Source organism: Labrus mixtus, chromosome 6 (assembly GCF_963584025.1).
Source record: "Labrus mixtus chromosome 6, fLabMix1.1, whole genome shotgun sequence".
NCBI lineage: Eukaryota > Metazoa > Chordata > Actinopteri > Labriformes > Labridae > Labrus > Labrus mixtus.
The window spans coordinates 32,619,874-32,639,873 of NC_083617.1; the positions used below are offsets into that span (position 1 = coordinate 32,619,874).

The 20,000-nt window shown below is 41.8% G+C and overlaps 21 non-coding genes and 15 pseudogenes across 21 annotated transcripts in view; all 36 read right to left on the reverse strand.

Moving 5' to 3' along the window:
* Positions 1 to 73, reverse strand: part of LOC132976301 (5S ribosomal RNA) — a 119-nt gene extending 46 nt beyond the window's left edge. The window contains exon 1 of the ribosomal RNA XR_009673448.1: positions 1 to 73. This exon is cut by the window's left edge and continues 46 nt beyond it. This is a non-coding gene — a ribosomal RNA (5S ribosomal RNA).
* Positions 74 to 196: 123 nt separating this feature from the next.
* On the reverse strand, positions 197 to 315 carry LOC132976255 (5S ribosomal RNA). Its single transcript, XR_009673406.1, has one exon. It is a non-coding gene; the product is annotated as a 5S ribosomal RNA (ribosomal RNA).
* A 121-nt stretch (positions 316 to 436) lies between these two features.
* On the reverse strand, positions 437 to 555 carry LOC132976530 (5S ribosomal RNA). Its single transcript, XR_009673668.1, has one exon. It is a non-coding gene; the product is annotated as a 5S ribosomal RNA (ribosomal RNA).
* Positions 556 to 678: 123 nt separating this feature from the next.
* On the reverse strand, positions 679 to 797 carry LOC132976375 (5S ribosomal RNA). Its single transcript, XR_009673519.1, has one exon. It is a non-coding gene; the product is annotated as a 5S ribosomal RNA (ribosomal RNA).
* A 122-nt stretch (positions 798 to 919) lies between these two features.
* LOC132976500 (5S ribosomal RNA) lies at positions 920 to 1,038 on the reverse strand. The gene has a single exon (XR_009673638.1). It is a non-coding gene; the product is annotated as a 5S ribosomal RNA (ribosomal RNA).
* A 123-nt stretch (positions 1,039 to 1,161) lies between these two features.
* Positions 1,162 to 1,270, reverse strand: LOC132976178 (5S ribosomal RNA; annotated as a pseudogene).
* A 121-nt stretch (positions 1,271 to 1,391) lies between these two features.
* Positions 1,392 to 1,500, reverse strand: LOC132976702 (5S ribosomal RNA; annotated as a pseudogene).
* Positions 1,501 to 1,620: 120 nt separating this feature from the next.
* Positions 1,621 to 1,729, reverse strand: LOC132976706 (5S ribosomal RNA; annotated as a pseudogene).
* Positions 1,730 to 1,852: 123 nt separating this feature from the next.
* On the reverse strand, positions 1,853 to 1,971 carry LOC132976231 (5S ribosomal RNA). Its single transcript, XR_009673384.1, has one exon. It is a non-coding gene; the product is annotated as a 5S ribosomal RNA (ribosomal RNA).
* Positions 1,972 to 2,094: 123 nt separating this feature from the next.
* On the reverse strand, positions 2,095 to 2,203 carry LOC132976171 (5S ribosomal RNA; annotated as a pseudogene).
* A 122-nt stretch (positions 2,204 to 2,325) lies between these two features.
* On the reverse strand, positions 2,326 to 2,444 carry LOC132976539 (5S ribosomal RNA). Its single transcript, XR_009673675.1, has one exon. It is a non-coding gene; the product is annotated as a 5S ribosomal RNA (ribosomal RNA).
* A 124-nt stretch (positions 2,445 to 2,568) lies between these two features.
* On the reverse strand, positions 2,569 to 2,687 carry LOC132976577 (5S ribosomal RNA). Its single transcript, XR_009673709.1, has one exon. It is a non-coding gene; the product is annotated as a 5S ribosomal RNA (ribosomal RNA).
* Positions 2,688 to 2,808: 121 nt separating this feature from the next.
* Positions 2,809 to 2,927, reverse strand: LOC132976345 (5S ribosomal RNA). Its single transcript, XR_009673492.1, has one exon. It is a non-coding gene; the product is annotated as a 5S ribosomal RNA (ribosomal RNA).
* A 123-nt stretch (positions 2,928 to 3,050) lies between these two features.
* LOC132976232 (5S ribosomal RNA) lies at positions 3,051 to 3,169 on the reverse strand. Its single transcript, XR_009673385.1, has one exon. It is a non-coding gene; the product is annotated as a 5S ribosomal RNA (ribosomal RNA).
* Positions 3,170 to 3,292: 123 nt separating this feature from the next.
* On the reverse strand, positions 3,293 to 3,401 carry LOC132976172 (5S ribosomal RNA; annotated as a pseudogene).
* Positions 3,402 to 3,523: 122 nt separating this feature from the next.
* On the reverse strand, positions 3,524 to 3,642 carry LOC132976507 (5S ribosomal RNA). The gene has a single exon (XR_009673645.1). It is a non-coding gene; the product is annotated as a 5S ribosomal RNA (ribosomal RNA).
* Positions 3,643 to 3,767: 125 nt separating this feature from the next.
* LOC132976578 (5S ribosomal RNA) lies at positions 3,768 to 3,886 on the reverse strand. Its single transcript, XR_009673710.1, has one exon. It is a non-coding gene; the product is annotated as a 5S ribosomal RNA (ribosomal RNA).
* Positions 3,887 to 4,009: 123 nt separating this feature from the next.
* Positions 4,010 to 4,118, reverse strand: LOC132976177 (5S ribosomal RNA; annotated as a pseudogene).
* A 122-nt stretch (positions 4,119 to 4,240) lies between these two features.
* LOC132976220 (5S ribosomal RNA) lies at positions 4,241 to 4,349 on the reverse strand (annotated as a pseudogene).
* Positions 4,350 to 4,472: 123 nt separating this feature from the next.
* LOC132976173 (5S ribosomal RNA) lies at positions 4,473 to 4,581 on the reverse strand (annotated as a pseudogene).
* Positions 4,582 to 4,703: 122 nt separating this feature from the next.
* Positions 4,704 to 4,822, reverse strand: LOC132976522 (5S ribosomal RNA). Its single transcript, XR_009673660.1, has one exon. It is a non-coding gene; the product is annotated as a 5S ribosomal RNA (ribosomal RNA).
* A 124-nt stretch (positions 4,823 to 4,946) lies between these two features.
* Positions 4,947 to 5,065, reverse strand: LOC132976564 (5S ribosomal RNA). The gene has a single exon (XR_009673698.1). It is a non-coding gene; the product is annotated as a 5S ribosomal RNA (ribosomal RNA).
* A 353-nt stretch (positions 5,066 to 5,418) lies between these two features.
* On the reverse strand, positions 5,419 to 5,535 carry LOC132976715 (5S ribosomal RNA; annotated as a pseudogene).
* A 123-nt stretch (positions 5,536 to 5,658) lies between these two features.
* On the reverse strand, positions 5,659 to 5,767 carry LOC132976152 (5S ribosomal RNA; annotated as a pseudogene).
* Positions 5,768 to 6,121: 354 nt separating this feature from the next.
* On the reverse strand, positions 6,122 to 6,230 carry LOC132976174 (5S ribosomal RNA; annotated as a pseudogene).
* A 122-nt stretch (positions 6,231 to 6,352) lies between these two features.
* LOC132976523 (5S ribosomal RNA) lies at positions 6,353 to 6,471 on the reverse strand. Its single transcript, XR_009673661.1, has one exon. It is a non-coding gene; the product is annotated as a 5S ribosomal RNA (ribosomal RNA).
* A 125-nt stretch (positions 6,472 to 6,596) lies between these two features.
* On the reverse strand, positions 6,597 to 6,715 carry LOC132976565 (5S ribosomal RNA). The gene has a single exon (XR_009673699.1). It is a non-coding gene; the product is annotated as a 5S ribosomal RNA (ribosomal RNA).
* A 123-nt stretch (positions 6,716 to 6,838) lies between these two features.
* Positions 6,839 to 6,957, reverse strand: LOC132976698 (5S ribosomal RNA; annotated as a pseudogene).
* Positions 6,958 to 13,180: 6,223 nt separating this feature from the next.
* LOC132976650 (5S ribosomal RNA) lies at positions 13,181 to 13,299 on the reverse strand. The gene has a single exon (XR_009673734.1). It is a non-coding gene; the product is annotated as a 5S ribosomal RNA (ribosomal RNA).
* A 122-nt stretch (positions 13,300 to 13,421) lies between these two features.
* LOC132976503 (5S ribosomal RNA) lies at positions 13,422 to 13,540 on the reverse strand. Its single transcript, XR_009673641.1, has one exon. It is a non-coding gene; the product is annotated as a 5S ribosomal RNA (ribosomal RNA).
* A 121-nt stretch (positions 13,541 to 13,661) lies between these two features.
* Positions 13,662 to 13,780, reverse strand: LOC132976350 (5S ribosomal RNA). The gene has a single exon (XR_009673496.1). It is a non-coding gene; the product is annotated as a 5S ribosomal RNA (ribosomal RNA).
* Positions 13,781 to 13,902: 122 nt separating this feature from the next.
* On the reverse strand, positions 13,903 to 14,031 carry LOC132976105 (5S ribosomal RNA; annotated as a pseudogene).
* A 122-nt stretch (positions 14,032 to 14,153) lies between these two features.
* LOC132976210 (5S ribosomal RNA) lies at positions 14,154 to 14,262 on the reverse strand (annotated as a pseudogene).
* Positions 14,263 to 14,384: 122 nt separating this feature from the next.
* LOC132976409 (5S ribosomal RNA) lies at positions 14,385 to 14,503 on the reverse strand. The gene has a single exon (XR_009673551.1). It is a non-coding gene; the product is annotated as a 5S ribosomal RNA (ribosomal RNA).
* A 119-nt stretch (positions 14,504 to 14,622) lies between these two features.
* On the reverse strand, positions 14,623 to 14,741 carry LOC132976472 (5S ribosomal RNA). Its single transcript, XR_009673611.1, has one exon. It is a non-coding gene; the product is annotated as a 5S ribosomal RNA (ribosomal RNA).
* Positions 14,742 to 14,864: 123 nt separating this feature from the next.
* Positions 14,865 to 14,973, reverse strand: LOC132976142 (5S ribosomal RNA; annotated as a pseudogene).
* Positions 14,974 to 20,000: the final 5,027 nt, after the last annotated feature.

Here is a 20,000-nt window from a genome sequence, read left to right on the forward strand (position 1 = left end):
AACCAGGCCCGACCCTGCTTAGCTTCCGAGATCGGACGAGATCGGGCGTGTTCAGGGTGGTATGGCCGTAAGCCATTATTGTGTGCAGAAAGGGGCCTTTTAAAGATGTCATGCCCTTGATTCTGGCTGAATTTTTGGACATGTGAATATGTCTCTATATGATAAAAAAAAAACATATGATCAAACAAAATGAAAAAACTTACAGCACCTGGTATTCCCAGGTGGTCTCCCATCCAAGTACTAACCAGGCCCTACCCTGCTTGGCTTCCGAGATCGGACGAGATCGGGCGTGTTCAGGGTGGTATGGCCGTAAGCCATTATTGTGTGCAGAAAGGGGCCTTTTAAAGATGTCATGCCCTTGATTCTGGCTGAATTTTTGGACATGTGAATATGTCTCTATATGATAAAAAAAAACATATGATCAAAAAAATAAAAAAGCTTACAGCATCTGGTATTCCCAGGCGGTCTCCCATCCAAGTACTAACCAGGCCCGACCCTGCTTAGCTTCCGAGATGGGACGAGATCGGGCGTGTTAAGGGTGGTATGGCCGTAAGCCATTATTGTATGCAGAAAGGGGCCTTTTAAAGATGTCATGCCCTTGATTCTGGCTGAATTTTTGGACATGTGAATAAGTCTCTATATGATAAAAAAAAAACATATGATCAAAAAAAATGAAAAAACTTACAGCACCTGGTATTCCCAGGCGGTCTCCCATCCAAGTACTAACCAGGCCCGACCCTGCATAGCTTCCGAGATCGGACGAGATCGGGCGTGTTCAGGGTGGTATGGCCGTAAGCCATTATTGTGTGCAGAAAGGGGCCTTTTAAAGATATCATGCCCTTGATTCTGGCTAAATTTTTGGACATGTGAATATGTCTCTATATGATAAAAAAAAAACATATGATCAAAAAAATGAAAAAGCTTATAGCACCTAGTATTCCCAGGCGGTCTCCCATCCAAGTATTAACCAGGCCCGACCCTGCTTAGCTTCCGAGATCAGACGAGATCGGGCGTGTTCAGGGTGGTATGGCCATAAGTCATTATTGTGTGCAGACAGGGGCCTTTTAAAGATGTCATGCCCTTGATTCTGGCTGAATTTTTGGACATGTGAATATGTCTCTATATGATAAAAAAAAAAACATATGATCAAAAAAATGAAGAAGCTTACAGCACCTGGTATTCCCAGGCTGTCTCCCATCCAAGTACTAACCAGGCCCGACCCTGCTTACCTTCTGAGATCGGACGAGTTCAGGGTTGTATGGCCGTAAGCCATTATTGTGTGCAGAAAGGGGCCTTTTAAAGATGTCATGCCCTTGATTCTGGCTGAATTTTTGGACATGTGAATATGTCTCTATATGATAAAAAAAAACATATGATCAAAAAAATGAAAAAGCTTACAGCACCTGGTATTCCCAGGTGGTCTCCCATCTAAGTACTAACCAGGCCCGACCCTGCTTAGCTTCCGAGATCGGACGAGTTCAGGGTGGTATGTCCGTAAGCCATTATTGTGTGCAGAAATGGGCCTTAAAGATGTCATTCCCTTGATTCTGGCTGAATTGTTGGACATGTGAATATGTCTCTCTATGATAAAAAAAAAACACATGATCAAAAAAATGAAAAAGCTTACAGCACCTGGTATTCCTAGGCGGTCTCCCATCCAAGTACTAACCAGGCCTGACCTTGCTTAGCTTCCGAGATCGGGCGTGTTCAGGGTGGTATGGCCGTAAGCCATTATTGTATGCAGAAAGGGGCCTTTTAAAGATGTCATGCCCTTGATTCTGGCTGAATTTTTGGACATGTGAATATGTCTCTATATGATCAAAAAAAAAACATATGATCAAAAAAATGAAAAAACTTACAGCACCTGGTATTCCCAGGCGGTCTCCCATCCAAGTACTAACCAGGCCCGACCCTGCTTAGCTTCCGAGATCAGACGAGATCGGGCGTGTTCAGGGTGGTATGGCCGTAAGCCATTATTGTGTGCAGACAGGGGCCTTTTAAACATGTCATGCCCTTGATTCTGCCTGAATTTTTGGACATGTGAATATGTCTCTATATGATAAAAAAAAAACATATGATCAAAAAAAATGAAAAAGCTTACAGCACCTGGTATTCCCAGGCGGTCTCCCATCCAAGTAATAACCAGGCCCGACTCTGCTTAGCTTCCAATATCGGACGAGTTCAGGGTGGTATGGCCGTAAGCCATTATTGTGTGCAGACAGGGGCCATTTAAACATGTCATGCCCTTGATTCTGCCTGAATTTTTGGACATGTGAATATGTCTCTCTATGATAAAAAAAAAACATATGATCAAAAAAATGAAAAAGCTTACAGCACCTGGTATTCCCAGGCGGTCTCCCATCCAAGTACTAACCAAGCCCGACCCTGCTTAGTTTCTGAGATCAGACAAGATCGGGCGTGTTCAGGGTGGTATGGCCGTAAGCCATTATTGTGTGCAGACAGGGGCCTTTTAAACATGTCATGCCCTTGATTCTGCCTGAATTTTTGGACATGTGAATATGTCTCTATATGATAAAAAAAAAAAACATATGATCAAAAAAATGAAAAAGCTTACAGCACATGGTATTCCCAGGCGGTCTCCCATCCAAGTACTAACCAGGCCCGACCCTGCTTAGTTTCTGAGATCAGACAAGATCGGGCGTGTTCAGGGTGGTATGGCCGTAAGCCATTATTGTGTGCAGACAGGGGCCTTTTAAAGATGTCATGCCCTTGATTCTGGCTGAATTTTTGGACATTTGAATATGTCTCTATATGATAAAAAAAACATATGATCAAAAAAAATGAAAAAGCTTACAGCACCTGGTATTCCCAGGCGGTCTCCCATCCAAGTACTAACCAGGCCCGACCCTGCTTAGCTTCCGAGATCAGACGAGATCGGGCGTGTTCAGGGTGGTATGGCCGTAAGCCATTATTGTATGCAGAAAGGGGCCTTTTAAAGATGTCATGCCCTTGATTCTGGCTGAATTTTTGGACATGTGAATATGTCTCTATATGATAAAAAAAAAAACATATGATCAAAAAAATGAAAAAACTTACAGCACCTGGTATTCCCAGGCGGTCTCCCATCCAAGTACTAACCAGGCCCGACCCTGCTTAGCTTCCGAGATCAGACGAGATCGGGCGTGTTCAGGGTGGTATGGCCGTAAGCCATTATTGTGTGCAGACAGGGGCCTTTTAAACATGTCATGCCCTTGATTCTGCCTGAATTTTTGGACATGTGAATATGTCTCTATATGATAAAAAAAAAACATATGATCAAAAAAAATGAAAAAGCTTACAGCACCTGGTATTCCCAGGCGGTCTCCCATCCAAGTAATAACCAGGCCCGACTCTGCTTAGCTTCCAATATCGGACGAGTTCAGGGTGGTATGGCCGTAAGCCATTATTGTGTGCAGACAGGGGCCATTTAAACATGTCATGCCCTTGATTCTGCCTGAATTTTTGGACATGTGAATATGTCTCTCTATGATAAAAAAAAAACATATGATCAAAAAAATGAAAAAGCTTACAGCACCTGGTATTCCCAGGCGGTCTCCCATCCAAGTACTAACCAGGCCCGACCCTGCTTAGTTTCTGAGATCGGACAAGATCGGGCGTGTTCAGGGTGGTATGGCCGTAAGCCATTATTGTGTGCAGACAGGGGCCTTTTAAACATGTCATGCCCTTGATTCTGCCTGAATTTTTGGACATGTGAATATGTCTCTATATGATAAAAAAAAAAAAACATATGATCAAAAAAATGAAAAAGCTTACAGCACATGGTATTCCCAGGCGGTCTCCCATCCAAGTACTAACCAGGCCCGACCCTGCTTAGTTTCTGAGATCAGACAAGATCGGGCGTGTTCAGGGTGGTATGGCCGTAAGCCATTATTGTGTGCAGACAGGGGCCTTTTAAACATGTCATGCCCTTGATTCTGCCTGAATTTTTGTACATGTGATTATGTCTCCATATGATAAAAAAAAAAACAGATGATCAAAAAAATGAAAAAGCTTACAGCACCTGGTATTCCCAGGCGGTCTCCCATCCAAGTACTAACCAGACCCGACACTGCTTAGCTTCCGAGATCGGACAAGTTCAGGGTGGTATGGCCTTAAGCCATTATTGTGTGCAGAAAGGGGCCTTTTAAAGATGTCATTCCCTTGATTCTGGCTGAATTTTTGGACATGTGAATATGTCTCCATATGATAAAAAAAAAACATATGATCAAAAACATGAAAAAGCTTGCAGCACCTGGTATTCCCAGGCGGTCTCCCATCCAAGTCCTAACCAGGCCCCACCATGCTTACCTTCCGAGATCGGACGAGTTCAGGGTTGTATGGCTGTAAGCCATTATTGTGTGCAGAAAGGGGCCTTTTAAAGATGTCATGCCCTTGATTCTGGCTGAATTTTTGGACATGTGAATATGTCTCTATATGATAAAAAAAAAACATATGATCAAAAAAAATGAAAAAGCTTACAGCACCTGGTATTCCCAGGCGGTCTCCCATCCAAGTAATAACCAGGCCCGACTCTGCTTAGCTTCCAATATCGGACGAGTTCAGGGTGGTATGGCCGTAAGCCATTATTGTGTGCAGACAGGGGCCATTTAAACATGTCATGCCCTTGATTCTGGCTGAATTTTTGGACATGTGAATATGTCTCTCTATGATAAAAAAAAAACATATGATCAAAAAAATGAAAAAGCTTACAGCACCTGGTATTCCCAGGCGGTCTCCCATCCAAGTACTAACCAGGCCCGACCCTGCTTAGTTTCTGAGATCAGACAAGATCGGGCGTGTTCAGGGTGGTATGGCCGTAAGCCATTATTGTGTGCAGACAGGGGCCTTTTAAACATGTCATGCCCTTGATTCTGCCTGAATTTTTGGACATGTGAATATGTCTCTATATGATAAAAAAAAAAAACATATGATCAAAAAAATGAAAAAGCTTACAGCACATGGTATTCCCAGGTGGTCTCCCATCCAAGTAATAACCAGGCCCGACCCTGCTTAGTTTCCAAGATCGGACGAGATCGGGCTTGTTCAGGGTGGTATGGCCGTAAGCCATTATTGTGTGCAGAAAGGGGCCGTTTAAAGATGTCATGCCCTTGATTCTGGCTGAATTTTTGTACATGTGAATATGTCTCCATATGATAAAAAAAAAAACATATGATCAAAAAAATGAAAAAGCTTACAGCACCTGGTATTCCCAGGCTGTCTCCCACCCAAGTACTAACCAGACCCGACACTGCTTAGCTTCCGAGATCGTACAAGTTCAGGGTGGTATGGCCTTAAGCCATTATTGTGTGCAGAAAGGGGCCTTTTAAAGATGTCATGCCCTTGATTCTGGCTGAATTTTTGGACATGTGAATATGTCTCTATATGATCAAAAAAAACATATGATCAAAAAAATGAAAAAGCTTACAGCACCTGTATTCCCAGGTGGTCTCACATCCAAGTAGTAACCAGGCCCGACCCTGCTTAGCTTCCGAGATCAGACGAGATCGGCGTGTTCAGGGTGTTATGGCCGTAAGCCATTATTGTGTTCAGAAAGGGGCCTTTTAAAGATGTCATGCCCTATATTCTGGCTGAATTTTTGGACATGTGAATATGTCTCCATATGATAAAAAAAAAAACATATGATCAAAAAAATGAAAAAGCTTACAGCACCTGGTATTCCCAGGCGGTCTCCCATCCAAGTACTAACCAGACCCGACACTGCTTAGCTTCCGAGATCGGACGAATTCAGGGTGGTATGGCCTTAAGCCATTATTGTGTGCTGAAAGGGGCCTTTTAAAGATGTCATTCCCTTGATTCTGGCTGAATTTTTGGACATGTGAATATGTCTCCATATGATAAAAAAAAAACATATGATCAAAAAAATGAAAAAGCTTGCAGCACCTGGTATTCCCAGGCGGTCTCCCATCCAAGTCCTAACCAGGCCCCACCATGCTTACCTTCTGAGATCGGACGAGTTCAGGGTTGTATGGCCGTAAGCCATTATTGTGTGCAGAAAGGGGCCTTTTAAAGATTTCATGCCCTTGATTCTGGCTGAATTTTTGGACATGTGAATATGTCTCTATATGATAAAAAAAAAACATATGATCAAAAAAAATGAAAAAGCTTACAGCACCTGGTATTCCCAGGCGGTCTCCCATCCAAGTAATAACCAGGCCCGACTCTGCTTAGCTTCCAATATCGGACGAGTTCAGGGTGGTATGGCCGTAAGCCATTATTGTGTGCAGACAGGGGCCATTTAAACATGTCATGCCCTTGATTCTGGCTGAATTTTTGGACATGTGAATATGTCTCTCTATGATAAAAAAAAAACATATGATCAAAAAAATGAAAAAGCTTACAGCACCTGGTATTCCCAGGCGGTCTCCCATCCAAGTACTAACCAGGCCCGACCCTGCTTAGTTTCTGAGATCAGACAAGATCGGGCGTGTTCAGGGTGGTATGGCCGTAAGCCATTATTGTGTGCAGACAGGGGCCTTTTAAACATGTCATGCCCTTGATTCTGCCTGAATTTTTGGACATGTGAATATGTCTCTATATGATAAAAAAAAAAAAACATATGATCAAAAAAATGAAAAAGCTTACAGCACATGGTATTCCCAGGTGGTCTCCCATCCAAGTAATAACCAGGCCCGACCCTGCTTAGTTTCCAAGATCGGACGAGATCGGGCTTGTTCAGGGTGGTATGGCCGTAAGCCATTATTGTGTGCAGAAAGGGGCCGTTTAAAGATGTCATGCCCTTGATTCTGGCTGAATTTTTGTACATGTGAATATGTCTCCATATGATAAAAAAAAAAACATATGATCAAAAAAATGAAAAAGCTTACAGCACCTGGTATTCCCAGGTGGTCTCACATCCAAATACTAACCAGGCACGACCCTGCTTAGCTTCCAAGATTGGACAAGATCGGGCGTGTTCAGGGTGGTATGGCCGTAAGCCATTATTGTGTGCAGACAGGGGCCTTTTAAAGATGTCATGCCCTTGATTCTGGCTGAATTTTTGGACATGTGAATATGTCTCTATATGATAAAAAAAAACATATGATCAAAAAAATGAAACAGCATCTGGTATTCCACAGGCGGTCACCCATCCAAGTACTAACCAGGTCCGACCCTGCATAGCTTCCGAGATCGGACGAGATCGGGCGTGTTTTTTTTAATTTTTTTATCTTTTATTATCAAAATTACAAAAACATTTATAATTCTTTCACATCATTTACAACAAATGCTATTAAAATACATACACCCTCTAAATTAAACCTCCCCTCTGACGCAAACGGCACCCTAAAAACAATAAAAACATAGCATCAGAAAAAAAACTCAAACCACCCCTGATACCCCCAACTCATGACAACTCTTCTGAGTCCCTCCCCCAAAGCAAACATCCCTCTGAAAACAAACCACAAAAACATACAAAAACCCCACAGTATTCTCAAAAAACCACTGAGAAAAAAAAAAACCCAAATCAAATCACCCATTTTCCCCATGACCAAAAAAGAAGCCCTCGTACCAAAAAAAACAAAAACAAAATAATTTAGACATCCCACATAATTCCCTCCTCGTTTACTCTACACACATTCGCACCTTCCACAAACATTCTCACAAACTCACTCTCATTCGCTATGTACAGCAATTTAAGATGTGCTTGCCATTCATTCACAAACATTCTCCACACATTCATTTCCTTACTTTCATACAGTGCATATTTCCTCCTGTTAAAAACCGCTTTTCTTGCAAAAGCTAAAATTATATTCATTACATTGTGATTTTTTTGTTTTGTTCCCACCCCCAACAACACCGACAATTCCCACCCCCTTTCATTCCAACACTCATTCTTACTGCATTTCCCCAACATTTCTCTTATTTTTCCCCAAAAATAAACCAATTCCCCACACGTTCATACCTCTCCTTATGGATCTGATGCAGGACGATGCAGGTGAAGATCCTCCTGTGCCTCAGTTTGAAATCTAGGTCAAATATTGCATGTGGTGTATGCGGAATGTTAATGTTCTTCCATATCATGTTGCTTGTTATGTCCGGGTATGTGTCTGTCCATTTTACTTCGGATGTGGGTTTCTGTATTCTATGTGTGATTGCGCATCTATACCAAATTTTTGTAGTGACATCTATAATGTTGTGTTTCTTCTCCCCTAGGCACAGGGAGATCCCCCCCACATCGTCCCGCATCACTCCCTCCTTCTCTTTGATTAATTTTTCCCATTCGCTCGACAAAGACAATTTTACATTTGCAAACACTCCCTCAATCACATCCTTTCTGCACACACACCCTTTATTTTTTAAACCCCTCACCACCATTTGTAAATCAAAATCCCCCCCACAGTTCAGTAAATCCCTTATTCTAATATATCCCGCTTTCGACATAGCTTCACACTTAATTACCCTCTCCCCATTTTTAAAATACGGGCTCGAGAGGAAGGGCAGTCGTAGCACTGACCCTCTCGTTCCGCACTCTGGTACAGTCCAGGATGAAACCTGATACCACGCACTGAGTACTTCCTGGAAAAACCGTGGCAAGTGTTTAAATGAATCTGGGTTATTGATCTGGTACAGGTTGTCCTCGTTGTAGAGTCCAAAACTGCACAGATATTGTTTGAAGTGATTTTTCCAAACTACGTTCCGGTCCTGGTCCATAAATTTGCCTATCAATTTGACTCTTAGTGCTACTTTTTTTGTAAGTAAATCAATCAAAGCTAGCCCCCCCTGATCTTTAGCCCCTATTATTGTTTTGTGAGCTATACTCGCTGCTTTGTTTTTCCAAATAAAGTCCCTAATGGTCTTTGAAATCTCCTTAAAGGCCCAGTCCGGAAGCGTACAAGTACTCAGCGCATGATTCACTTTGGACAACACGAGAGCATTTGTTACGGCTACCCTTCCTCTCAACAATAGACCCCTCGCTTTCCACAAATTCAATGTTTTTTTTAATTTTACCCACCACCTCTTTCCATGTTACATCATCACATTCATTCTCATTTTTCCCCATATTCACTCCCAACACTTTTCTTCTCTCACACACCGTTTTAAATCCCCACTTATTAACTAGATTGGATTCCTTACCTAGTAACATAATTTCTGACTTATTTTCATTTACTTTTGCCCCAGATGCTCTTTCATAAGTTTGTACATGTTTTAATATCAATTCTATATCCTCCTCTCCTTTTACCATTATATTCACGTCATCTGCATACTGTATTATTTTTACGTTTTCCTTACCTATACCTTTTATGTTTACGTCTTCCGATATCAGTGCTGCCAGCGGCTCTGCTACCAAGCTGTACAACAGCGCTGACATCGGACATCCTTGTCTCACTGACCTTGATATTTTAAAAGAATCAGTTAGTTCCCCGTTACATTTTATCTTGCTTTCCGCTCCTGTATACAACATATTTATCCATTCTCTCATTCTCTCCCCGAATCCAAACTTCTCTAACACCTTCCCCATGAACCCGTGATCTACTCTGTCAAAAGCTTTATTTAAATCAATCCCTAGCCATATTCCCCCCTCCCCTTCCATATCCCTGACCGTCTGTTTTATTGAAATGATTGAGTCTGCTATGTCTCTGTTTGGTATACTGTATGATTGTGTTTGTTCTATGATTGTTCCTATTACCTCCCTGATTCTATTGGCTATTGTTTTCGCTATGATTTTGTAGTCTGTGTTGAGTAGGCTGATTGGTCTGTAGTTGTCCAGATTTTTATTGTCCCCCTTGTTTTTGTAAAAAATAGTAACCACCCCTTCCCCTAAACTTTTTGGTATATGTTTCACTTTTTCCATATATTTACTCAATTTGTTCACCAAGGGCACCAGCTGCTCTTTGAAAGCTTGGTAGAATTCCGCAGTTAGGCCATCGCTCCCAGGACTTTTGTTTTTGTTTAACCCCTCTAAAGCACTTCTGATTTCTCCCTCTGTAAACTCACAATCACACCACATTTTATCGTCCTCGCTTAGTTTTTTCTTTAAGGCACCCAAAGCTCTGTTCACACTCACGCTATCACACTCCTGTCTCGAAAACAGGCTTTCATAATAGCCCTTTACTATTTCTAAAATTCCCTTTTTATCTGTCACACTTTTACCTGCTTCATTTAATAATTTGTTTATTTCTGTTCTTTTTTGTTTTTGTTTTTCCAGACCTAAAAAAAAGGCTGTACTCCTCTCCCCCTCATACATATATTGTATTTTACTCCTGATGGCTGCACCCCTACTCTTTTTAAGTTCAATCACTCCCAACTGTTCTTTTAAATGTATGTATTTTTCGACACCTACATTATCTACACTGTCAAGCGATGTTATTTCCTCACTTAGTTGTTTTCTCAAATTCTCTTCCTTTCTATTTTCTCTCCACTTTTTCTCTTTACTATAATTGATACACTTTTTTTTAATTCTGACTTTTACACTATCCCACCACACATTCATATCTTCACTCTCATTCCACTCATATCCCACATCATTCAACAATCTTTCCATACTTTTCACAAACATTCCATCATCCAGCAAGCTTGCATTAAAGCACCATATCCCTCCTTTACGTACATTCGTTTCTTTTCTAAACGTGATTTCTATTCCAGCGTGATCGCTCCACATATTAGTTTTATATTCAACTTCTTTAATCCACCTCACTACCTCGCATGTCACCAAAGCATAATCTATTCTAGATTGTTTTAATCTATTTAGTACAATTTGTCTCCTGGAGAACACCCTCTCCCATGGATGTAGCAATCTCCAAATATCAATGCATTGTTTCGTTATCATTATATCTTTAAGTGTCCCCCTGCTCACATCCCCCTTAAACACATTATTTTTTGACACATCGGTGGGTGTCATCGCCACATTAAAGTCACCGATTATTATACAATTCCTTTCCCACCATTTGCTTATTGCAATGAAGAACGTTTTCCTTTCTTTTTCTCCATTCGGTGCATATATATTTATGATTCTTATATTTTTCGTTTCATACACACAGTCTATTACTATTATTCTTCCTTCTTTGTCTCCATAAACCAAATTTACCCCTGTTACCCGACCCGTTTTGACTAAAACCGCCACTCCTCTCGCCCTCGACGTGCCATTGGAGCAGAAAATATGGCCCACAAAGTCTTTTTTTATGTCTTCCACCAGGGAATCATCCCACCTGGTCTCCTGCAGGCACAAAACGTCATTCTGCAAGGAAAGAATCGAATGTCTTTTTTCTTTGTTCCTTAGTCCATTCACGTTAATCGAAAATAAATTAAAGGCCATTATCATAAAAATAAAAACAAAAAAAACGGATTTACAGGGGTTATTGTCAGTCATTATTTGTCCTTACATTTCAATTTTTTCACCAACTTTTTTCGTTGTCCAAGACTTAGTCTTTTTTGCGCACTCGCCAGTTCACCCACATCCATTTCGCTGTCCGTTTCATTGGGACTGGTGCTTTTACCCGTATTATTTAGCGTGATTTTTCTCCCTCCCGCCTGTCCAACACCACTCTCAGGCATCTCCCTCCCCTCTGTGCTCATGCTTACCCCCGGGTCTTCTGCCACGTCCCTTCCGTCTCCTTTTTTCCCTCTCTCGCTCGTTTTTCGCTGCTTCTGCTGTCCTCCCTCTCCAGCCAGCTCCGGCGTCTCCAGCTCGCACTCTGACGCCCGTTCTCCTCCGCTCTCTCTGCTCTGCTCCATTTCTCCGTCACTGTTCTCGTCTTCTCTGATCTCCTTCCTGCTTGCTCCGATCACCTCCTTCTCCTCCGCCTCCTCCTCGTACACCTCCTCCGCCTCGTCTTCATCCTTGTACACCTCCTCCACCTCGTTCTTGCTCTCCTCTCCGTTCTCACACTCACATTCATTTTCTCTTTTTTTACAGTTTATGCATTTTGTGCTGTTTGCGCTGCACTCTCGCGCAAAGTGTCCCTGCACCCCACAGTTGTGGCACATAAATTCTGGACACTCTCTCAGGATGTGTCCCGGCTGGATGCACATCCTGCACACTTTTTGTTGTCTATCATGTATTACTCTAAAGTATTCGTTCCCCATCACAGTGTTAAACTTTGTGGTGTAAGGGAGTGACTATACCTGGTCATTAAATCTGACCCGGACAAACCTCGTTCCGTCAGCTATCATTGTTCCCGGCCACATTCTGCGTTTTATTGGTGATGTCGGTTTCACTCCCCATCCCGTCAGCTTCCAAACTATTTCTTCATCTGTGATATACGCTGGCAGGTTTAAAAAAGACACCACCAGCTCATCATTATTTAGTTCTCTCGCCACGACTCTGGTCTCTCCGATCTTAAATCCATCCAGCAGCCTTTCCTTTCCTTTAATGTTGCTCACCGTCACCTCCAGTTTTTCAGGTCCCAGGGTTCTGCACGCCAGCAGGCCCCCACAGATCATTTTTATGTTGCTCATGACGTAATTTAGAGGAACTTTGTCTCCCACCATTTCAATGTTTAGTGTTAGTTTTCTCTCAAAAGACACTTTTGCTTCCTCTTTTTCTGCTCTCTCGCCACCTCTCCCATTCTCTGCATGCGGAGCAATCAGCCCGCCGCTCCTCTCTCTTCCTCTCTCTCCGTCATCCATTCCGTTCCCTGTTTCATTTGCCGTTTTCATCCGTCCTTTTTGTCCGTCGTTCTTCTCGTTGTCGTTTAATCCATTCCTTTGTTTCAGTGCCATGTTTGTTTGTTCACGTTGTTGTCCGTTCTCTTTTCCTTTTTCCATCTCTCCAGTCCGTGGTCCTGTCATCTTTGTGATCCGTCCGTGTGAGTTTGCTCGCGACATACGAGCAAACATTCACAAAAAACAAAAATTCTTCACAAAATTGTGGGAAAAAAAACAGGAAAAAAAGGTGAAAAGAAAAACGATCCCCCTAACAGTCAGTGACTGCTGGGGGACATTCACTCACAATCTGAGGTATTTAAATAAATCCAAAGCGCATCCAAAAAACAAACAAATTAGTCCAGCTGTCCTGCTCAGTACTGACACGTCAGCTCTCCTTCAGCACCACACAAACTCTGACAGCAAAAGGGGCGTGTTCAGGGTGGTATGGCCGTAAGCCATTATTGTATGCAGAAAGGGGCCTTTTAAAGATGTCATGCCATTGATTCTGGCTGAATTTTTGGACATGTGAATATGTCTCTATATGATAAAAAAAACATATGATCAAAAAAAATTAAAAAGCTTACAGCACCTGGTATTCCCAGGCGGTCTCCCATCCAAGTACTAACCAGGCCCGACCCTGCTTAGCTTCCGAGATCGGACGAGATCGGGCGTGTTAAGGGTGGTATGGCCGTAAGCCATTATTGTGTGCAGAAAGGGGCCTTTTAAAGATGTCATGCCCTTGATTCTGGCTGAATTTTTGGACATGTGAATATGTCTCTATATGATAAAAAAAAACATATGATCAAACAAAATGAAAAAGCTTACAGCACCTGGTATTCCCAGGCGGTCTCCCATCCAAGTACTAACCAGGCCCGACCCTGCTTAGCTTCTGAGATCGGACGAGATTGGGCGTGTTCAGGGTGGTACGGCCGTAAGCCATTATTGTATGCAGAAAGGGGCCTTTTAAAGATGTCATGCCCTTGATTCTGGCTGAATTTTTGGACATGTGAATATGTCTCTATATGATAAAAAAAAACATATGATCAAAAAAATGAAAAAGCTTACAGCACCTGGTATTCCCAGGCGGTCTCCCATCTAAGTACTAACCAGGCCCGACCCTGCATAGCTTCCGAGATCGGACGAGATCGGGCGTGTTCAGGGTGGTATGGCCGTAAGCCATTATTGTGTGCAGAAAGGGGCCTTTTAAAGATGTCATGCCCTTGATTCTGGCTAAATTTTTGGACATGTGAATATGTCTCTATATGATAAAAAAAAAACATATGATCAAAAAAATGAAAAAGCTTACAGCGTCTGGTATTCCCAGGCGGTCTCCCATCCAAGTACTAACCAGGCACGACCCTACTTAGTTTCCGAGATCGGATGAGATCGGACGAGATCGGGCGTGTTAAGGGTGGTATGGCCGTAAGCTGTTATTGTGTGCAGAAAGGGGCCTTTTAAAGATGTCATGCCCTTGATTCTGGCTGAATTTTTGGACATGTGAATATGTCTCTATATGATAAAAAAAAAACATATGATCAAAAAAATGAAAAAGCTTACAGCACCTGGTATTCCCAGGCGGTCTCCCATCCAACTACTAACCAGGCCCGACCCTGCTTTGCTTCTGAGATCGGACGAGTTCAGGGTGGTATGGACGTAAGGCATTATTGTGTGCAGAAAGGGGCCTTTTAAAGATATCATGCCCTTGATTCTGGCTGAATTTTTGGACATGTGAATATGTCTCTATATGATCAAAAAAAAACATATGATCAAAAAAATGAAAAAGCTTACAGCACCTGGTATTCCCAGGCGGTCTCCCATCCAAGTACTAACCAGATCCGACCCTGCTTAGCTTCCGAGATCGGACGAGATCAGGCGTGTTCAGGGTGGTATGGCCGTAAGCCATTATTTTGAGCAGACAGGGGCCTTTTAAAGATGTCATGCCCTTGATTCTGGCTGAATTTTTGGACATGTGAATATGTCTCTATATGATAAAAAAAAACATGATCAAAAAAATGAAAAAGCTTACAGCACCTGGTATTCCCAGGCGGTCTCCCATCCAAGTACTAACCAGGCCCGACCCTGCTTAGCTTCTGAGATTGAACGAGATCGGGCGTATTCAGGGTGGTATGGCTGTAAGCCATTATTGTCTGCAGACAGGGGCCTTTTAAAGATGTCATGCCCTTGATTCTGGCTGAATTTTTGGACATGTGAATATGTCTCTCTATGATAAAAAAAAAACATATGATCAAAAAAATGAAAAAAGCTTACAGCGTCTGGTATTCCCAGGCGGTCTCCCATCCAAGTACTAACCAGGCCCGACCCTGCTTAGCTTCCAAGATTGGACGAATTCAGGGTGGTTTGGCCGTAAGCCATTATTGTGTGCAGAAAGGGGCCTTTTAAAGATGTCATGCCCTTGATTCTGGCTGAATTTTTGGACATGTGAATATGTCTCTATATGATAAAAAAAAAAACATATGATCAAAAAAATGAAACAGCTTACAGCATTTGGTATTCCACAGGCGGTCTCCCATCCAAGTACTAACGAGGCCCGACCCTGCATAGCTTCCGAGATCGGACGAGATCGGGCGTGTTTTTTTTTTTTCATCTTTTATTATCAAAATTACAAAAACATTTATAATTCTTTCACATCATTTACAACAAATGCTATTACAATACATACACCCTCTAAATTAAACCTCCCCTCTGACGCAAACGGCACCCTAAAAACAATAAAAACATAGCATCAGGAAAAAAAACTCAAACCACCCCTGATACCCCCAACTCATGACAACTCTTCTGAGTCCCTCCCCCAAAGCAAACACCCCTCTGAAAACAAACCACAAAAACATACAAAAACCCCACAGTATTCTCAAAAAACCTCTGAAAACAAACCACAAAAACATACAAAAACCCCACAGTATTCTCAAAAAACCACTGAGAAAAAAAAAACCACCAAATCAAATCACCCATTTTCCCCATGACCAAAAAAGAAGCCCTCGTACCAAAAAAACAAAAACAAAATAATTTAGACATCCCACATAATTCCCTCCTCATTTACTCTACACACATTCGCACCTTCCACAAACATTCTCACAAACTCACTCTCATTCGCTATGTACAACAATTTAAGATGTGCTTTCCATTCATTCACAAACATTCTCCACACATTCATTTTCTTACTTTCATACAGTGCATAATTCCTTCTGTTAAAAACCGCTTTTCTTGCAAAAGCCAAAATTATATTCATTACATTGTGATTTTTTTGTTTTGTTCCCACCCCCAACAACACCGACAATTCCCACCCCCTTTCATTCCAACACTCATTCTTACTGCATTTCCCCAACATTTCTCTTATTTTTCCCCAAAAATAAACCAATTCCCCACACGTAACAAACAAATGTATTAAATCCTCATCCGTACTTTCACATACACAACACTTTCTTTCATACCTCTCCTTATGGATCTGATGCAGGACGATGCAGGTGAAGATCCTCCTGTGCCTCAGTTTGAAATCTAGGTCAAATATTGCATGTGGTGTATGCGGAATGTTAATGTTCTTCCATATCATGTTGCTTGTTATGTCCGGGTATGTGTCTGTCCATTTTACTTCGGATGTGGGTTTCTGTATTCTATGTGTGATTGCGCACCTATACCAAATTTTTGTAGTGACATCTGTAATGTTGTGTTTCTTCTCCCCTAGGCACAGGGAGATCCCCCCCACATCGTCCTGCATCACTCCCTCCTTCTCTTTGATTAATTTTTCCCATTCGCTCGACAAAGACAATTTTACATTTGCAAACACTCTCTCAATCACATCCTTTCTGCACACACACCCTTTATTTTTTAAACCCCTCACCACCATTTGTAAATCAAAATCCCCCCCACAGTTCAGTAAATCCCTTATTCTAATATATCCCGCTTTCGACATAGCTTCACACTTAATTACCCTCTCCCCATTTTTAAAATACGGGCTCGAGAGGAAGGGCAGTCGTAGCACTGACCCTCTCGTTCCGCACTCTGGTACAGTCCAGGATGAAACCTGATACCACGCACTGAGTACTTCCTGGAAAAACCGTGGCAAGTGTTTAAATGAATCCGGGTTATTGATCTGGTACAGGTTGTCCTCGTTGTAGAGTCCAAAACTGCACAGATATTGTTTGAAGTGGTTTTTCCAAACTACGTTCCGGTTCTGGTCCATAAATTTGCCTATCAATTTGACTCTTAGTGCTACTTTTTTTGTAAGTAAATCAATCAAAGCTAGCCCCCCCTGATCTTTAGCCCCTATTATTGTTTTGTGAGCTATACTCGCTGCTTTGTTTTTCCAAATAAAGTCCCTAATGGTCTTTGAAATCTCCTTAAAGGCCCAGTCCGGAAGCGTACAAGTACTCAGCGCATGATTCACTTTGGACAACACGAGAGCATTTGTTACGGCTACCCTTCCTCTCAACAATAGACCCCTCGCTTTCCACAAATTCAATGTTTTTTTAATTTTACCCACCACCTCTTTCCATGTTACATCATCACATTCATTCTCATTTTTCCCCATATTCACTCCCAACACTTTTCTTCTCTCACACACCGTTTTAAATCCCCACTTATTAACTAGATTGGATTCCTTACCTAGTAACATAATTTCTGACTTATTTTCATTTACTTTTGCCCCAGATGCTCTTTCATAAGTTTGTACATTTTTTAATATCAATTCTATATCCTCCTCTCCTTTTACCATTATATTCGCGTCATCTGCATACTGTATTATTTTTACGTTTTCCTTACCTATACCTTTTATGTTTACGTCTTCCGATATCAGTGCTGCCAGCGGCTCTGCTACCAAGCTGTACAACAGCGCTGACATCGGACATCCTTGTCTCACTGACCTTGATATTTTAAAAGAATCAGTTAGTTCCCCGTTACATTTTATCTTGCTTTCCGCTCCTGTATACAACATATTTATCCATTCTCTCATTCTCTCCCCGAATCCAAACTTCTCTAACACCTTCCCCATGAACCCGTGATCTACTCTGTCAAAAGCTTTATTTAAATCAATCCCTAGCCATATTCCCCCCTCCCCTTCCATATCCCTGACCGTCTGTTTTATTGAAATGATTGAGTCTGCTATGTCTCTGTTTGGTATACTGTATGATTGTGTTTGTTCTATGATTGTTCCTATTACCTCCCTGATTCTATTGGCTATTGTTTTCGCTATGATTTTGTAGTCTGTGTTGAGTAGGCTGATTGGTCTGTAGTTGTCCAGATTTTTATTGTCCCCCTTGTTTTTGTAAAAAATAGTAACCACCCCTTCCCCTAAACTTTTTGGTATATGTTTCACTTTTTCCATATATTTACTCAATTTGTTCACCAAGGGCACCAGCTGCTCTTTGAAAGCTTGGTAGAATTCCGCAGTTAGGCCATCGCTCCCAGGACTTTTGTTTTTGTTTAACCCCTCTAAAGCACTTCTGATTTCTCCCTCTGTAAACTCACAATCACACCACATTTTATCGTCCTCGCTTAGTTTTTTCTTTAAGGCACCCAAAGCTCTGTTCACACTCACGCTATCACACTCCTGTCTCGAAAACAGGCTTTCATAATAGCCCTTTACTATTTCTAAAATTCCCTTTTTATCTGTCACACTTTTACCTGCTTCATTTAATAATTCGTTTATTTCTGTTCTTTTTTGTTTTTGTTTTTCCAGACCTAAAAAAAAGGCTGTACTCCTCTCCCCCTCATACATATATTGTATTTTACTCCTAATGGCTGCACCCCTACTCTTTTTAAGTTCAATCACTCCCAACTGTTCTTTTAAATGTATGTATTTTTCGACATCTACATTATCTACACTGTCAAGCGATGCTATTTCCTCACTTAGTTGTTTTCTCAAATTCTCTTCCTTTCTATTTTCTCTCCACTTTTTCTCTTTACTATAATTGATACACTTTTTTTTAATTCTGACTTTTACACTATCCCACCACACATTCATATCTTCACTCTCATTCCACTCATATCCCACATCATTCAACAATCTTTCCATACTTTTCACAAACATTCCATCATCCAGCAAGCTTGCATTAAAGCACCATATCCCTCCTTTACGTACATTCGTTTCTTTTCTAAACGTGATTTCTATTCCAGCGTGATCGCTCCACATATTAGTTTTATATTCAACTTCTTTAATCCACCTCACTACCTCGCATGTCACCAAAGCATAATCTATTCTAGATTGTTTTAATCTATTCAGTACAATTTGTCTCCTGGAGAACACCCTCCCCCATGGATGTAGCAATCTCCAAATATCAATGCATTGTTTCGTTATCATTATATCTTTAAGTGTCCCCCTGCTCACATCCCCCTTAAACACATTATTTTTTGACACATCGGTGGGTGTCATCGCCACATTAAAGTCACCGATTATTATACAATTCCTTTCCCACCATTTGCTTATTGCAATGAAGAATGTTTTCCTTTCTTTTTCTCCATTCGGTGCATATATATTTATGATTCTTATATTTTTCGTTTCATACACACAGTCTATTACTATTATTCTTCCTTCTTTGTCTCCATAAACCAAATTTACCCCTGTTACCCGACCCGTTTTGACTAAAACCGCCACTCCTCTCGCCCTCGACGTGCCATTGGAGCAGAAAATATGGCCCACAAAGTCTTTTTTTATGTCTTCCACCAGGGAATCATCCCACCTGGTCTCCTGCAGGCACAAAACGTCATTCTGCAAGGAAAGAATCGCATGTCTTTTTTCTTTGTTCCTTAGTCCATTCACGTTTATCGAAAATAAATTAAAGGCCATTATCATAAAAATAAAAACAAAAAAAACGGATTTACAGGGGTTATTGTCAGTCATTATTTGTCCTTACATTTCAATTTTTTCACCAACTTTTTTCGTTGTCCAAGACTTAGTCTTTTTTGCGCACTCGCCAGTTCACTCACATCCATTTCGCTGTCCGTTTCATTGGGACTGGTGCTTTTACCCGTATTATTTAGCGTGATTTTTCTCCCTCCCGCCTGTCCAACACCACTCTCAGGCATCTCCCTCCCCTCTGTGCTCATGCTTACCCCCGGGTCTTCTGCCACGTCCCTTCCGTCTCCTTTTTTCCCTCTCTCGCTCGTTTTTCGCTGCTTCTGCTGTCCTCCCTCTCCAGCCAGCTCCGGCGTCTCCAGCTCGCACTCTGACGCCCGTTCTCCTCCGCTCTCTCCGCTCTGCTCCATTTCTCCGTCACTGTTCTCGTCTTCTCTGATCTCCTTCCTGCTTGCTCCGATCACCTCCTTCTCCTCCGCCTCCTCCTCGTACACCTCCTCCGCCTCGTCTTCATCCTCGTACACCTCCTCCACCTCGTTCTTGCTTTCCTCTCCGTTCTCACACTCACATTCATTTTCTCTTTTTTTAC